The following is a 17,805-nucleotide window of genomic DNA, read 5'->3' on the forward strand; positions in this document are numbered from 1 at the left end:
AAGGGGCTGAAAGAAGTATTCACAGTCATGAAAAGCAAGGACCTACATCCAAGATGATTCTATCCAGCAAAGCTATCATTTAGAATGGAAGGGCAGATAAAGTGCTTCCCAGATAAGGTCAAGTTAAAGGAGTCCATCATCACCAAGCCCTTATTCTATGAAACGTTAAATGGACTTATCCAAGAAAAAGAAGATGATCAAAAGTATGAACAGTAAAATGACAACGAGCCCACAACTATCAACAACTGAACCTAAAAAATACAAAAACAAAAACAAACTAAGCAAACAACTAGAACAGGAACCAAGTCACAGAAATAGAGATCACACTGAGGGTTATCAGTGGGGAGGGGGAGGGGAGAATGGGAGGATAGGTACAGGGAATAGAAGTGTAATTGGTAGATATAAAATAGACAGGGGGATGTTAAGAATAGTATGAGAAATAGAGAAGCCAAAGAACTTACATGTACGACCCATGGACATGAACTGTGGGGGGTGGGGGATGCTGGTGGGAGGGGGAGTGTGCAGTGCAGATGGGAATAAAGGGGAGCAAAAAATAGGACAAGTGTACTAGCATAATCAATAAAATATACTTGAAAAATATTAACCTCATCTCCTTTCACCCTGTTTCATTCTAGCCATGCTGGTACCTCACTGCTCTTTGAGCTTGCCTAACATGATTCTGCCTCAGGGCCTTTGCACATCCTGTTTCCTCTTCTGGGTTCTCTTCCCTCAGATAGCCAAAATATGTTTTTTATTTTCTCAACAACACAAATTGTATTTCCTGAGAGATGTTCCCTGGCCATCCTAGTTAATCTATACTTGCCCACCCACATTTCTGTATTATCCTTTTCCTCTTCATTACAGACTTTTGGAATTTGTCTTTTTTATGTTTTTGTTTACTTGTATAAGGTCCAGCTCTTTCAGAGGCATAGAGGGGCACCAAGTGAAGGTAGCCATTGGCACTGGCTGTACGTCAGCCCTGATTTCTCCATGACAGGAAAACATGGACATTCTCTGTACCATCCCTACAGTTTCCTTAGAGCCTGGGCCAGTGTCTGGACACGAGACTAGAATAATCATGAACTTGGAAGCATGTGAACCAAAAGGTAAATGCTTTTGTCCTCTTATTCAATAGAACACACAGCAGACAGTATGAGAGAGGGGATGCAGTGGATCTGACTTCTGTCTCTGAGTCTCAGTTTCCTCAGGTGGCAATGGGAATAATGCATCCTGATGACCATGTGTACCCTGAACAAGGAAAATGATGATGTATGAAAAGTGCCCAGTGCTATACCTGGCACATAACAGTGAAAACACTCAGAGTTCTTGCCCATTTCTCTGCCTGGGGTTCTATTCTTCATACTCAACACAGATGACCTCATTGGACCCTTACAACATGATTTTTCTTTTTTCAAGTATATTTTATTGATTATGCTAGTACACTTGTCCTATTTTTTGCTCCCCTTTATTCCCATCTGCACTGCACACTCCCCCTCCCACCAGCATCCCCCACCCCCCACAGTTCATGTCCATGGGTCGTACATGTAAGTTCTTTGGCTTCTCTATTTCTCATACTATTCTTAACATCCCCCTGTCTATTTTATATCTACCAATTACACTTCTATTCCCTGTACCTATCCTCCCATTCTCCCCTCCCCCTCCCCACTGATAACCCTCAGTGTGATCTCTATTTCTGTGACTTGGTTCCTGTTCTAGTTGTTTGCTTAGTTTGTTTTTGTTTTTGTATTTTTTAGGTTCAGTTGTTGATAGTTGTGGGCTCGTTGTCATTTTACTGTTCATACTTTTGATCATCTTCTTTTTCTTGGATAAGTCCATTTAACGTTTCATAGAATAAGGGCTTGGTGATGATGGACTCCTTTAACTTGACCTTATCTGGGAAGCACTTTATCTGCCCTTCCATTCTAAATGATAGCTTTGCTGGATAGAATCATCTTGGATGTAGGTCCTTGCTTTTCATGACTGTGAATACTTCTTTCAGCCCCTTGTTGCCTGCAAGGTTTCTTTTGAGAAATCTGCTTATAGTCTTATGGGAACGCCTTTATGGGTAACTGTCTCCTTTTCTCTTGCTGCTTTTAAGATTCTCTCCTTCTCTTTCATCTTGGGTAATGTAATGATGATGTGCCTTGGTGTGTGCTCCCTTGGGTCCAACTTCTCTGGGACTCTGAGCTTTCTGGGCCTCCTGGAAGTCTATTTCCTTTGCGAGAAAAGGAAACTTGGGGAAGTTCTCCTTCATTATTTGTTCAAATGAGTTTTCAATTTCTTGCTCTTCCTCTTCTCCTTCTGGCACCTGTATGATTTGGTTGTTGGAATGTTTAAAGTTGTCCCAGAGGTTCCTAAGCCTCTCCTCATGCTTTTGATTTCTTCTTTCTTCATTCTGTTCTGGTTGAATGTTTATTTCTTCCTTCCACTCCAAATCATTGATTTGAGTCCTGGTTTTCTTTCCTTCACTGTTGGTTCCCTGTATATTTCTCTTTATTTTGCTTAGCATATCCTTCATTTTTTTTTCATCTAATTTGCGACCAAATTCAACCAATTCTGTGAGCATCCTGATTACCAGTGTTTTGAACTCTGCATCTGATAGGTTAGCTATCTCTTCATTGCTTAGTTATATTTTTGGAGCTTTGATCTGTTCTTCCATTTGGGCCATATTTCTTTGTCTCGGCACACCTGTTAGGTTGTAAGGGGCAGAGCCTTAGGTATTCACCAGGGCAGGGCATCCCTCTTTGCTGAGTTGTGGCACTGTATGTGGAGGAGGGGTCAGAGGGGGAACAATGCCGCTTGCTCGGCTCTCGGCCAGCTTTCACTCACTTCCACCACTACCCACAAGCAAAGTGGGGCACTCTGGTGCTGATTCCCAGGTGGGTGGGTTTGTGTACATTCTAGGACCCTGTGGGTTTCTCCAACACACTGTCCTGTGAGGCTGGGAGTTTCTTGTTTCTCCTGCTGCTGCAGCTTCCACAGGTTATTTCAGTCAGAGGTTTTGAGGCTTTATTTCCCCATGCTGGAACCCTGGGTTGTGTGGTCTGTCTTGCTCACCAGTTGTTGCTCCTGGTTTATCCACAAGCAAATGTGGGACTGCCTGCTCTGCCAGCCGCCACCTTGCTTGCCCGAGTCTGCCAGCCATTGCCTTGCTGCATGTCCTCTCCGCCCTGGCTGCCCATCTCCACCCCTCCTACCGGTCTGTATGAATGTTTCTTCTTTAACTCCTTGGTTGTCAGACTTACATATGGCTCAATTTTCTGGCTGTTCTGGTTATTTTTTGTTTTAAAATTTGTTGTTGTCCGTCTTTTGGTTGTGCAAAGAGGCAAAGTACATCTACCTATGCCTCCATCTTGGCTGGAAATCTGGGACAGCACCATTTTTCAATGAGGCAAAATGAGATCAGAGAGGGTATTGGCCAAGGTCACCTGGCTCATAAGGGCTGGGTCTGCCTGTGACATTGTACAGTTGTGTTCACAGAAGGGACATCCCACGTGGTTGCTGCTGCTCAGAGAGGTATTGTCAAGGTACACCTTTTCCATAGGCCTCAGGTTTCCCATTTGTAAAGCACAGAACACACTCGTGTCTCACACATTTGTCAGTGACTCCCTAGGATACTTCTGGCAGGAGGGCACCATGGCTCAAGCTAAGATAAGGGGAAGCAAGTATGGAAAGAAAACACTTAGAAAAAGATTGTGTGTCAGGGTCTGACTCAGGCAGTTATGACGAGGACACTGTGCTGCCCTTCCCTCTCCATCAAAGGTGAGGCTAGAGCACTTCTCCCCTCTGTCATGGTCTCTTCAGGCGAAGTGCCACCATATCCTGCCCATGGCTGTGCCAAGTTGCAGATGACCCAAAGCCACAGACAGACCATAAAATAACTCAGGAATCCAAATGGTCTTGTCACACTGACAGTGATAAAGGGCAATTGCAGCACTTGGATGCAAAAAGTAAGCTGTCTTATGGCCAGGATCAGAAGATACGGCTTAGCACTACCCGTGGTGGTCAGAGCTTAGCACCTGGGTGGTGTAGCCACACAAATGCATTCCAAGCCATGTCACTTAAGGCACAGAGGCAAGACAGAGGAAGGTGATTGCTGCCTCTTTCCATGTATTGTCCAGAATCTCCTACATGCTGCAGCTGAGATCTTTGAGGAAAAAATGGGTATAGGCTGCAGTGTGTCCAGAGGAGCAGCCAGACAGTAGAGACTTCACTTCATAGAATGTAATTGGAGGAGCTGGACCCCTCAGCTTAGAGAGGCAACCCCAGGGGTTTTGGTCACTACCTCCCCCAGTGTCTATAGGGCTGTTCTGAAATGGGGTGGGTAGGACAGAAGCAAGTCTGTGTGGGTCAGAGGGCAGAAGGGCCAGGACCTTCTGTGCATGTTTGGGTGACACTGAAGGGGGGTGTTAGCTCTGTCCCAGTAAGTGTTTTTTGTTATTTTTTGTTTCAGTTTTTGGGAAAGAGATATGCCATTTTGAAGATATATTTTTAATTCATCCACTTGTCCGTCTGTCCATCCATCCATCCACCTGTCCTGTTCACCCATGCGTTCATTTGTTCATCCACCCACTATTTATTGAACCTTCTGCACTAGCTTGGGGACACAACAGTGACAATATGCACCATTTCTGCCCCTGCAAGAGCTCATAGTCCCAGTCAGACTGGAGTAAAGACTATCAGGAGAATGAGTTCCCTTACCATGGAGGTGTGGAGGAGGAGGATGAGGCTGCTTTGCTGAAGAGGTATTAAACTGTCAGGTGGGTAGTTGGGCAAAGTGAGCTAGGGGGTCTATCTGCAGGAAAAGGCAGGTTGGCATGGTATTTCTGTTCACACGCTGCCATTGGTGGTACAACCCCTAAGTCCCCACCCCCAGATGCCACTGGAACATTGATTCTAGGCAGCTGGATGGGCCCTTAAATATCTCAGCTGAGGTCTGCAGAGAAAGAAGTGTGTTCATGGGGTTCCTGGACTGCTCCACTCCCTCAAACAAAGCAACTTAAGCTTTCTTCTGCATCAGGTACTGGGTGCCTGTGTGAGCTGTAGTTTGAGGATGGGGTTCTGTGTTTAAATAAGCTGGAGACCCTACTTTTCTCTAGTGATCCGTGGATTTGGCCTTCCCAGCACCCGCTTTGCTATCTTAGGGAAGATTTATTATCTTTGGGAGATAACAGGGGTTGGGGGAAGATTGTCACTCCAGGCTTCAGATGGGAGCATATGACACAGGCTGGGCATGTCAGAGAAGAGCATGATTGACCAAGGCAGTTGGGGGACATGGTCACATGACACAAGACAGGCCAATCACCCCTGAGATTCTGCTTGGTGTCATCAAGGAGATGCCTTTTGGTTTCTGGGGGAGTGAAGCCTCTTGGCTGCAAGTTGGGAGCTGCTGGTAGACATCTTGCCACCACCAGGGGACCCTGCCTGAGAATGTAGCTACATAAATTTTGATCTATGCTGAGTGCTGAAGAGGCAGTCCCTGATGACAGCAAGGATGCAGCCACATGACTCGAGCCTTCTGCTGAACTCCTTACTTGCATGTGCCTATTTTGTGCACTTCTCCATTTTTTATTTATCTTCCCCAGCTTTTTGGGATATACTTGTAAAACACTTAAAGTGTATATCACGGTGATGTGATGTATGTACCCATTGTGAAAGTCTTCCTCCCATCTAGTTAATTAACACATCCATCACTTCACATATTTATTTACATATGTATGTTAAGAACATTCAAGTTCTACTACTCTCTTAGTAAATTCTAAGTATACAACATAGTGTATATTCACCATGTTACACAGTAGACCCTCAGACCTTAGAGATGAAAGTTTGCACCCTTTTATCAACCTCTCCCTAATTCCCCTCCCCCACCCCCAGCAACTGCAACCTGTTTTCTACTATGAGTCTGACTTTTTTTTTTTTTTTAGATTCCAGGTGTGAGTGACCTTGAGGTATCTGTCTTTCTCTGCCTGACTTATCTCACTTAGCATAATGTCCTCAATGTCCATCCATGTTGCCCAAGTGGCAAGATTTTCTTCTTTATCATGGCCAATAACACTCCATTGTGTGTGTGTGTGTGTGTGCATCTCACATCTTCTCTGTCCATTCCTCCATTGATGGACACTGGGTTGTTTCTAGGTTTTGGCTGTTGTAAATAATGCTGCTTTGAACATGGGAGTGCAGCTATCTTTTTGATATCCTGTTTTCATTTCCTTTGGATATATCCCCAGAAGTAGGATTACTGGGTTGTATGGCAGCTCTATTTTTAATTTTTTGAGGAAATTTTATACTGTTTTCCACAGTGACTGCACCAATTTATATTTCCACCAACAGTGCACAAATACTCCCTTTTCTCTATTTTTTAAAAATCTTCACCTAAAAACATTTTTTTTCATTGCTTTTAGAGAGAGAGAAAGGGAGACTGGGAGAGAGAGAGAAAAACATCAATAAAAGAGAGTAGCATTGATTGGCTGTCTCTGGTGCATGCCCGCCCAAACCAGAGTTCACACACATCTGGACTGGGGATTGTATGCATCCAGACCAGGGGTCACCCTGACCAGGAATCCAACCTGCAATGTTTTGGATATGGGAGGACACTCCAACCAACTGAGCCAACCCAGCCAGGGCCCATTCCTCCATTTCTCGAAGTCAGTTTGAGTTGGCTGTCCTTTGCACCTAAAATAATCCTGATCAATATATTCTCTCACCTTGTACCTATAGAGGAAACTGAGACCCAGGGAGGCAAGTCACCCAGTCTCTCAGCAAGCTGGCAATAGACATCAGATCTAACCTCAAGCCTGTTGCCCTTCAGCAGGCTTTCTTTTCCCCATAGCTTCTAATGCTTTTCCTAGTCAGAATGGCCTCTGGGAGGGGGCAGGTGGCAAGCTAATAGGGGCCAGGAGGCCCAGCATCAAGCAAGACAGAGAACCCTCCAAGCAGCAGGGCGTCATCTCTGTACTGGGGGCTCTGTGGCCAGTGGACAGAGCTGGAGCGAGGACAGCAGTGTCTTGCTATTGCTGAGGGCCAACGTAGAATTCAGCTTAGAGGTGAAGGAATAACTTCTGACAATTGTAGTGTCTCAATGATCAGCTCATGCCTGAAATTCAAACAATCTTTTGTAGACCCCAGAGTTCCTGAGGTCCTTTGGTATCCACTGTAGATAGGCCAAGAAGAAAATAACTGTATTTTCTGTCTTTTTATGTTTTGGTGTTTCCTTGAATGGTTTTGCCTGAAAAATAAAAACAGAAATTCAACCACTAAAAATAGTTCAAAATACACTGGATTCATGTCTGCAGCCATTTTACAGAAAGGAACACTGAGGCTCTAGAGCTAGAGCTAGAAGTCTGACAAGGGCATTCAGGAAGGTAGTACTAGCCCTGGAACCCTGGTTTCCTGACACTTCCACGACCTTGGTTCATAGGCTTGCTTGTGCTCCTCTGAGCTTCCCTCTGCAGGATCAAGTGTCTCTGGGAGTGCTCCAGCTTCATGCTCTGCATCCCCAGCTACCTCCCAGGTTCTTCCATCCTTGGGGCCACCTTCACTGAAATGAGAAGTTATTTCTGTCTTTACGGAAAGGATGGATGAATCAGAGGGTTGATCAGCAAAGACACTCATGCAGTCTCCCAGCCAGCATCGTCATTCCTTTGTGCGTTGAATGAAATTCTTTTTCTGTATGTGCCTTTCAGGAAGGAAAGAAAAAAAAACTGGGTAAAGAATCCAGAGAGATGGATTGACTCTGATAATATCAAAGAGTTAATTTCTGAGCTCATTCCTGAGCTGTCAGGGCTCTGGGAGACTTTCTGTAAGCCATAAATAACGCATTTTAATAAAAGGGACTTTGATTCCTCTCTGGAGGCTGAAACTGTATCATGATTCCGGTGGCAGCTTGTCAGGGTGCCAATGTGGGCTTTCTCTGGCACTTAGTAAGGGATTACATATTTTGGGCATGTTCAGGTCTTCATGGTCTACTGGAAAACCATCTTGTTGAAAAGGTTTTTGACCCAAGGAAATGGACTTTTAGTGGAAAACAATTTTTCCACCTCTCAGGTTCATTGTTTGCCAGTTTCACCCTGAATTTGGTCGAAAGTAATTAGTTATTTTCTCCATTTCCCTGACTTTACAGAAGCTTACATGACTCAGAGGCGATTCTAGTCTCCTGCTTCACCGGGAACCATGTTTAAAGCTGCTCTAGATAATGGAATTTTGGTATCTTGGAGAATGAAAAACCCTGCCTTACAAAAACTTCAGCATTGCCCTCTTAATAATAAACCTTAAGCTCAATGACTCTGTGGTTTGATGTTCTTTGAAGTTTGGAGAAAAGCCACTTTTTCTTCTGTAAAATGAGGATAATGACACTCACTTCCCTGAAAAAGGTGCTTGGTTCCTTTTCAAGGAAATGAAGACAAAGTCACAGACAAGACAAGACTGAGAGAGAGCTTATAGCTACCCTGAAAACTGTAAGGCTTCATTCCAACACTTGTAGGCTTCTTTTATAAAGGACAAAAGAGAAAAGTATAAATAATCCTAGTAGATACTGTCATCTACCTAACCCATATCCATCTACTTTTTCTAGGTACTAGGACTCCAATTTTGTCCAGAGCAGCACAATACCCAGGTTCGCTTGCAACTGGGAGTCGCTGTGGGATACACTCCTGGCCAATGAGTGTCAAGCAGAAGTTGCTCAGAGGGGCTTTGGAGAAACTCATTTTGCTGCTTGTGCTCTAAATTTTTTTTCTTTCTACAGCATACATGATGTGATGCTGGAACTCTGAGACTATCTTGTGAGCATGAGGACAAGGGACACACCCAAAGGAGGGTAGAGCAGGGCGAGTTGGAACCCAGGCCCCTGAACATAGTGCGGTGTAGCTTCCTAGGCCTAGTCTACATGCCTTAGAGCTTATATTTATAGGAGATAAAAAATCACTATCGTGTTTTAAGCCACTGTTATTTCAATTTTCTCTGAAGTACAACCCCACAAACAAATGTAATGACATAAAAAAAAAGATCTTCAGGGTAAGGCAAAATAAAAATTCAACCAGTGATCAAATGTGGGAAGAAAGTAAGAATCCAGCTACATGGGGTATAAAATTCTACACTGTTTTCAAAGCTGACCTTCAAATTTGGCTTTGAGTTTCCTAATAGCCAAGTAAAGGAGGAATCACGGACATTGACATGATTTTCACTATCCCTAAAGAGGGAGTATTGAAAAGAGGGGCTCAATTTTTCCTGGTATTTAGTTGTGCTATATCACAAACTGAGTTTCCCCATGGTGGTTGGGCCTGGTACAGGGTGGGCACCTGGTAGATGTTTGTCTGATGTAGTTTTTAACTCTCCTGCTTTTGTGGAATATAAGTGGCCCCTCAAATCATCCTTGAATGAATCAAATTAATTTGGAATCAGTATTGTCATTGTGCATGTTTTATGTGCTTTGCCCATTCCTGGGACCACTTTCAGAGGCATGTTAACAAAAAGGACCTCCTCCTATACCCACCCCTACCCTCTCCTTCAAAGGCTCTGCAGGCAGGGCTGTCCAAGGCTCTGTGATCTTGTCCTTCCTGCCTCCCCTGGCAGCCCTCTGTTGGTTCCCTCTTCTCCTGTGTCCTAAATGCCTCTCTCTCTACTTGCTCCTTACATCTAAACTTGCTTAAAGGGCATTCATCCAAAAAATGGAGCCCTGGCTCTATTCTTCACTTTCTTTCCCTGGCATCTGTTTCTGTTCTCCCTTCACAGCCAAACTTCCTAAATCAGTTATCTACACCTGCCCCTCCACTTCCTCACCTTCTGCTTTCTGGGTATTGCCAAACTCTTTATCACATTTTATCTTTATTCATTTATTAACTCTATAAATTTTTATTGACTGCTTACTATAGGCCAGGCACTCCTCTCAGCATTGGGGATATAACAGTGAACAGAAGAGACAAAAGTTCTGTCCCTGTGGATCTCATTTAAAGTGATAAACGACAGCGTTAATATGGTATGCCCATAGACTTTGCTACATATGCAGGCTGTGGAAAATGGTAACTCAGTGTTATATAGGGTGGCTTGAGAAGACCTTGCCAAACAAGGTGAGGGAGTAAGTGTGTTCCAGGCCAGGGGCAAAACAAGTGCAAAGTCTAGGAAGTGGAAATATGATTGACTTGTTCAAGGAAGAGCAAGGAGGCCAGAGTGACTGAAACACAGTAGGAAGACAGTAGTTGAAGATGAGGCTGGAAAGACGAGGTGGGGGATTGGTGTCTTTAGGTCAACAAACATGACTATGAGAATGTTGGCTCTTTCTTCCTCTAAGCAACGTGGGAGCCATGGGAGGGTGTGGAGCAGAGGAGGGGCTTTACCTGGCTTAGGTTTTTTCATGTACTCTCTGGCAGCTGTGGGGAGAGGGACTGCAGGGAGCTAAGGTGGAAGCTGGTAGACGGCTGCTGCAATGAAGCAGCTGATGGGTTTAGGTGGAGGTGATGGTGATGTGAGGGGTGGGGATCTGGATGTACAGTGGAGGCAGGACCATTGGTTTGGCTGTCTGAGAAGCATTTAATGCAGTTGCCCATCTTCCTCCCAGAAATCTTCCCTTCATTCATCTCCTGCTTTTTCTCTGATCTCACTCTCTTTTCTCTCACTTTCTTTCCTTCCTATCTAGGTGCTGGGGTTCCCCAGGGCCCTGTCCTCAGTTCTCTCCTGCCCACTGCTTTCTCAGCTTCTCTTACCACATCACCTCAATCTGTAGGTCTCGGAGCTACTAGCCCTGTGGCCACTGAACACCAAACACTTGCTCCTTTCCTGCCCCTGCTGTCAAACCTTTTGCCTTCTTGCCACACTGTCACTCCTCCACTTCTCAGCTCTCACATGCTGAGCTCCCACTTGGTCTCCTCCCTGGCCTCCATTCTGTCTCCATTAACCTGTCCCTTACCCACAGTTCACCCTGTAACTTGAAACCATTTCTTAAAACGCTCCAATGCTCCCCCACCTCACCCACTCACATACAGGTGGAAGGCCAAACCCCACCATGTAGCACCATGTGCCAATGCTCTCCCAGCTCTGGTTTCAGCTACAGCCCATATATGGTTCTCCATTCCCAGGAAGCAGCACTCTCTCTCACACATGTGTGCCCCTGCACACCCTGCTCTTTTTGTTTGGAATATACATGTGTATCTTGCCCATCTGAAAAACTCTGATGCACCCTTAAGTGAGAGTCACTTGGGATGCTTTACTGTAACAAACCCACTCACCAAGGACATTCATTGTTACTTTACAAAAGTCTGGAGGTGAGGGGCAGTGTGTGTCATGGGTTTAACATAGACATGTGGGACCCAATCCTCCACACCTTCTCAGGTACCTCCTCAGAGTTGTGTTCACTCCCTCTTCACAGTTGTGCTCATGGCCTCAAAGTGGTTGCCAGAGCACCAGGCACTGCAGAGTTGAAGCAGGAAGTAGGAGAATGGGGTGCAAAGGGGTTTCTTCTCATGGGCTTGTCTTTTATCAGGGAGGAAACATTTTCCCAGAAACCTTCATCAGACTTCTCTTGATGTCTGCTGATGACTGGTCATGGTCACCTCTGGACCAATCACAGGCAAGCAGTTACAAAAATGTCATGATTAACATGGGACCATCATCATTCAAACTCTGAGATTATGCATTTTAACCCCAGTGAAATATGAGGGTCTTGTTAATGAACAGAATGAAGAAATGACTATAATGTAGACACCATCTGTGTGTGAAGTGTGCTCCATAGCCCCCTCCTCTGTGATATCTTCCCCCATGCCTTTCTCTGGAATAGACAGAGTTTAAACCCTAGACCATGTTCTAGTCACTACCGGCTCTGGGGTCAGCATTTCCCAGCCTTTATATATTTATCTTTCTAAGGTCAGCCCTATCATCCCCGTGTCACAGGGGAGAGAACTGAGACCCAGAGCTGGAAAGGACATGTAGACATTGAAGGTCAGAGAGAGAAGGGACTGGTCTGAGAGCTCCCACTGAATTTCCACCTGAAATAGGCTGGCCAGTAGAACTTTGTTCAGTGATGGAGAGTTTATATGTCTGCATGGTCAGTAACCACTAGCCCTGTGGCCACTGAATGCTTGGAATGTGGCTAGTGGAACTGAGGACTGAATTTTTTATTTCAATAACCACGTGTGGTTAACAACTGCTGTATGGGGTGATGCAGCAATAGCACCAGGGTGTGAATGGGCAGCAGGCAGACAGATGGCCTCTGGTGTGTGAACTGAAGTTTGCCACATCCTGGCCATTGCTAGGGGTGGGGGGAAGGGGCTGCCGATGAGAATTTGTCACTAGAAATGCAATTATAAAAATGTCACTAGAAAGGAGTTGGCAGGGTGAGGAAATCATTCACCCACCCCAATAAGTTCCTGGAAACTATTCACCTGAAGAGTGAGAAACAATGCCTAAGCATTTGTTCTGCTCAGGAGCATTTGCCCGTGGAGTCCACTTTACCCACAAGTGGCAGGTGGTGGCTTCCAGCCTTTCACCTAAGACAAACTGATCCATTAAGGCCTGGGCTCTGCGAGCTGAAGTGGATGGAGGTCTAGAGACACTATTCAGGCAGTCTTTTATCTTAGTGCAAGGGAAACTGAGGCCCAGACAGGGACATGGTAGTGATAGAGGAGGCAGTACATTAGCCAATATGTCTGTCATAGGGCTGGGCCCTTGCCAGGTTCTTTGCTGTGGCCTTTCATCCCTTTCTCCCTCCTCCCCACTAAGCAGTGGTCATGAGGTGTTGGAGGTGATTGTCTCCACCTCAGCTCCAGCACAAACATGGACTGGCTCGAGCCCCTGGGTACACTCCGGTCCTGTATCGTAGTGATGGATCCATAGTGACTGCCTAAGCCAACTAGTATGTGGAGACAAGTCACCTGGAGGTGAAGTCAACATCCAGAGAACTGCAGAGAAGATAGAGTCACAGAGGAGCAGAACTGGAGCCTCAGTTAAACCACTCCTGAAGTCATCGTGCATTTTTTGAAATTCTTGAAAATTTTGGAATTTTCTGTTATGTGATCTTATCAATTCCACTTGTACTTTTTTGACAAGTTAAAAATGTGATGTTCTGTTACTTGCCAGCAAAACCATCCTTCCTGATGCAAAATCTGATGTCCATTCTACCATTTACTGCACAGATTCTTCTGTAGTACCGCAGACAAAGAGATCCAGAAAGTGACAGGCCTTCTCCTGGGTCCTCAGTTTGTCAGGCAGAGGGAACTGCAACACAACTGTGCTGGACCCTATTGTTCCACTGAATTCACACAGTGAGTCTGTGAGTTACCGGCAGTGACCTATTTTACAGAAAAACTAGGACTCAAAGGTGGAAAGGGCACCACCCATCCTCTCACAATAGTGTTGCTGGAGAGCTGGGACCACAGACCGGTTACTCTGAGCCCTGGTTTGGAGATGTTACTTGAAGAGCTCTGACTGACACTTTTTCCTTTGCATGAGAATTGTCTCCTAACCTGTCTGGGTATGGTTGTTTTTTCATTCTGTGTTCCTTTTCTGTCTCAAAGAACTTGCATCTAAAGACCTGGATGGATGCCTTTCAGCTGGTGGCTGCATCAACAGAGCCTGTAGCAGTGATTGCCATGTAACAAACCACCCTAAAATTTTGTGACTTAAAACAACCATTTATTATTGCTCACAAGTCTATGATCAGCTGGGTGATTCTCACATAGGCCAGGTCTCGAGTCTCAGTGACTTGAAAAAAATAGGAATTTACTGAAGGGATAGTGGGAGCTCACAGAACCATGGAACTCAAGAGGACCCAGTTTGGAAAGTGAACCAGAATATCTAGGTGAGCTGATGGTGCACAGACTGTTCTCAGTGACACCACCTCTGGGGGAACTTCTCAAGTGCTCATCTCCGTGGGCACCAAAAGACACATAAGACTGGTCTCTGTTGTTCTGTCTGTAGTAGTGAAATCCTGAAGACAGTTATACCTGTGTCAGTTAGTCATTGCTGCACAGCAAAACAACCCAAAATTCAATTGAATAAAATACAAGCTGTGTTAGTGCTGTTGAACCTATTCCTCACCTGGGCAATTCTGAGGTATTCACATTTTGGAATAATCATTTAGCTGTTGAAATGACTGAACTTGATCTACAAATGCCAACATGGATAAATTTGATATTCAGACAGGAAAACAAGGTACAAAAATAATATTTACATCTGACACATTTGTATAAAATGCGAAACTCTTTTTTTATAAAAAGGGGGGTGGTGATCTGAAGGACTCTGCAGAACTGGCAGAGACCATGTGGTCAGAGACCTTTGATGACTTGTCTCCCAATTTCTCCTTCCTCAGTTTTATTCAGACTGTAGGTGGCTCTCTCAAGAGGAGGGAGGAAAGGAGCAAGGGGTATGGGAGAAGGAGGAAAGGAGGCAAGAAAGGAAGGAAAGAAGGAGGGTAGGAAAGGAGGCTGGAAGGAAAGTAGGCATTTGGGTGAGCCGGAGGAGCTGTGCCTCCCAAGGTGTGTGTGTGCCCCACAGCATCCTCGTCCCCAGAGTTTGGCCCTGGTATGCAGCAGGCCCTTGCTTAGTTTCATTGACTGGCTATGAAATTTCATAGGGGACACGGTGATGGTGACTATCCTGGGGACAGACACCATCTTTTCTCCAGGTTGACACTGAGTGTTCTTTGACTTGATGTCTTGTGACACTACAGAGAGTGAAAGATGTCGTTCTGTTGAGCAGGTGTCTCCCAGCAGCTTCTTTCTCAGCATACCCCTGTCTCCTTTCTTTTGCCTCCATATATACTCAGACCTCTATCATCTGTGGCCAAAGGGTCCTTTGTCTTTGTCTCTACCCAGCTTCCCCACTGCTACCCTCACTGCCTAGGCTGCTGTCTAGATGCAGAGCCCAAGGCAGGCATTAGCCAGCTGTGGTTTATTGAGAGAGACCTGGAAGGGAGAGAGGGCAGCAGGAGGAGGCAGGGGAAGAAAGCAAAGGAGGTTGTGGTTTCAGGAGAAGTCTGGCTTTAACTTGACCCCATGGGAACTCCAGAGAGTGTCCCCCACTGGGACAAGGAGACTGGACCTTGTAACAGTCAATCATTGGTCAATCATTGCTCCTGGGATGCATTAGGGATGAGACATAAATCTTCCTGTCATCTATTTCCAGACGCTGAGGGCATTTCTTCAGTCAAGGCACGCTGTCAGCTGAGTGACGGTTGCCCTGCTCTGTAATGGGGACCTGGGGTTGGCATCAATAGTACCTGTTACCCTCACCAACATGGCTGTACCCATGCTCTGAAACTTGGGTTGTGTCAGGTCTGTGTCAGGCTGTGTAGGGAGCTCCTTGGCCTTCTGCCCCAGTGCTATGAAGAGTTGGGCTGCTAAGCTTTCTTGAACCTCAACTGTTTTCAGTAGAAAGAGTGCCTTGGACTAGATGAGAGACTATTGACATGACCATGCTGAGCACATTTAAAAAAAAAACTGGGAAGAATCAAACTCTGCTCTGGATTTCTGGCCTCTCTTAAAACCAGGAAGATCCAGCACCTCAGGCCCATACCTCTCCAGGGCCCTCAGCCAGCCGGCACTGGGTGGTGCATCCTGCACCTGGGCACAGCTCCCCAGCTCCCCACAGCCCTGCACACATCCCCTCACCAATGCCAGCTTCTGGGCCTCTCGGACTTTAGCAGTTATGGCCTAAGTGACCCCTGGCTTTTGAGCTCAGACATTCCGCCTCTGTATTTTGAATGACATTCTTCTTATCGAGTACCTTTGTGTATAGCTCTATAGCCAGCTACTTTATGTTTAAAGTTGACAGGTAACTCTCAAACTTTCACCAGAAAAAAAAACAAAGATGAACACCAACATTCATTTTGCTGGGAACAGGCACAGGGACAGGACACACAGATTTGGGTGGTCACATCAAGGAGCTTATTTCTAGGATCTCTCACAGCTTGGAGACCCTCAGAGCTCTGCTTGCTGTCCAGACCTTTCTCCTAAACTCTGGACTTCCATGTCCCGAGGCTTTCTTTCATTCTTGCTGGGATGTGTCACCAAGGCCCCAGACCCAGCACATCCAGACTGAACCCACATCTCCCTACAGGAGGGAGGAAGGACACATCTGTGGGGCCTTCAGTGTGCACAGCTGCTTCTGGTGGCCTGTGTGCTTCTAGGAATACTGTCTCCTCCTGTACTCCAGGGTAGGCTGAGGCCACAGAGCATAGTCTTCCACACTCCACAAGACTGGGGCAGATTGAGGATGGACACAGAACCTGGCCTGAGCAAGGTCAGAGCAGGGCGTGCATGTGAGTGGCAGGACTGCTGGGCCCACATGTGCATGCGTCTATGGGAATGTCTCAGTGGGGCAAGACAGGGGCAGTAGATAAGGAAAGAAGCTACTGTGTGATCCAGGTAAAAGGTGCTAATGGCTTGAAGCTGGGTGGTTGCCATGGCAATAGAGAGGCAGGGTGGACTTAGAGGGAGAACCCAGAGGGCTTGGCTATGGATGAATGTAAGTTCAAGGGTGGAGGGAGGGTGCGGGGACAGGTTGGGATGGTTTCAGCAATTGGTTGGGGTCCCTGGTTGACTCTCAGCTGAACAGGCAGGGTCCTAGGGGGGGCAGGGCCTCACCTACACATCCACTTAGCTAGCCAGCAGTGTCCAGCCCTGCAGACAAAACACTCTGATCCTGACCAGAGCAGCAAGGTGGCAAGCTTTTACTGCAGCCTCAGCTTTGCAGGAGGGTGTGAAAACCCTGCTACAGCCTTGTGCATAGGCATGAGGGCCTACCCAGGGCCATGAAGCTGGGCTTGAGATAGGAGTGGTGTTACCCTCTCTGCTGCCCACCCCCCAACCACCATCCAGGGATTCTGAGACTCCTGGGGAGTGAGAAGCCAGGCCCACAAGAGGTTCTGGTGGTCCCTGAGCTAAGTGTGCTAATGAGGCAGCCTCTCCTGAGGGACCTTCTTTGGGATTCACATCCAGAAGATGAGGTCAAGTACTGTTCCTGCCTGGGGATGTCACCCAGTCCAGGCCTGTCCCCCAGGGCTGGGAGACACAGCCTACCTACCATCTCAGAGGCCCCCAACTTCTCTTCATCACACTCACACACACACTTTCTCTCACACACATAAACTTACACACTCACACACATTCTCACACACACACATACTCACACTCACATTCTCACATATATGTCAGAAGCTCAAAACCTCCCACAACTTTGCTTTCTCCCCTTGACACACCCTGTACTTGTCTTCTTGCCTGCTGGCCCCTGCACACACTACCCTGTCTCACACTCACACTGACCCACATTCACATGTGTGTGTACACAGGCACTGTTGCACAGACACACTCTCACAACCGTGTCTGAATGACAGCCATCCTAGGGTCACACACATTCTTGTTCCTGACCCCTGAGTATAAAGCTTGTGCACCCTCATCCTGGAGTTCATGCCTACCTGCAAACCCATAGGTCCCCTGTGACTGCCTCAGGTAACTCTGAGACAATGAGAGTCACCTAAGGAAGCTGAGTTCTTCCCCACCTCTGCAGAGCTGTCTGGGATCAGGAGGAGGAGGCCTGTGACTCAGAGGCCTCTGCAGTGAAGATGGGAGAGTCACTGGGAAGCCAACCCAAGCCTGTAAAAAGGGGAGCTTTATCCAGGTCAAAGCTGGCCAGGTGTTGGAGTGAGCTTACCATCACAGGAGGTATGCAAGCCTGGGCTAAACTACTCCTAGGTGGAGAAGGTGGACAGGGGCCCAGAGACTCTGGAAGCTGAATGGGGTTGGTGGGGGAGGTAAGACGAAGGAGCTGGGCCAGGCAATGAGCTCAGGGATGATGAAGGAGCCAGCTGGGGCAGGAAAGGGG

This window comes from Phyllostomus discolor, chromosome 2 (assembly GCF_004126475.2).
Source record: "Phyllostomus discolor isolate MPI-MPIP mPhyDis1 chromosome 2, mPhyDis1.pri.v3, whole genome shotgun sequence".
In the NCBI taxonomy this organism is placed as follows: Eukaryota; Metazoa; Chordata; class Mammalia; order Chiroptera; family Phyllostomidae; genus Phyllostomus; species Phyllostomus discolor.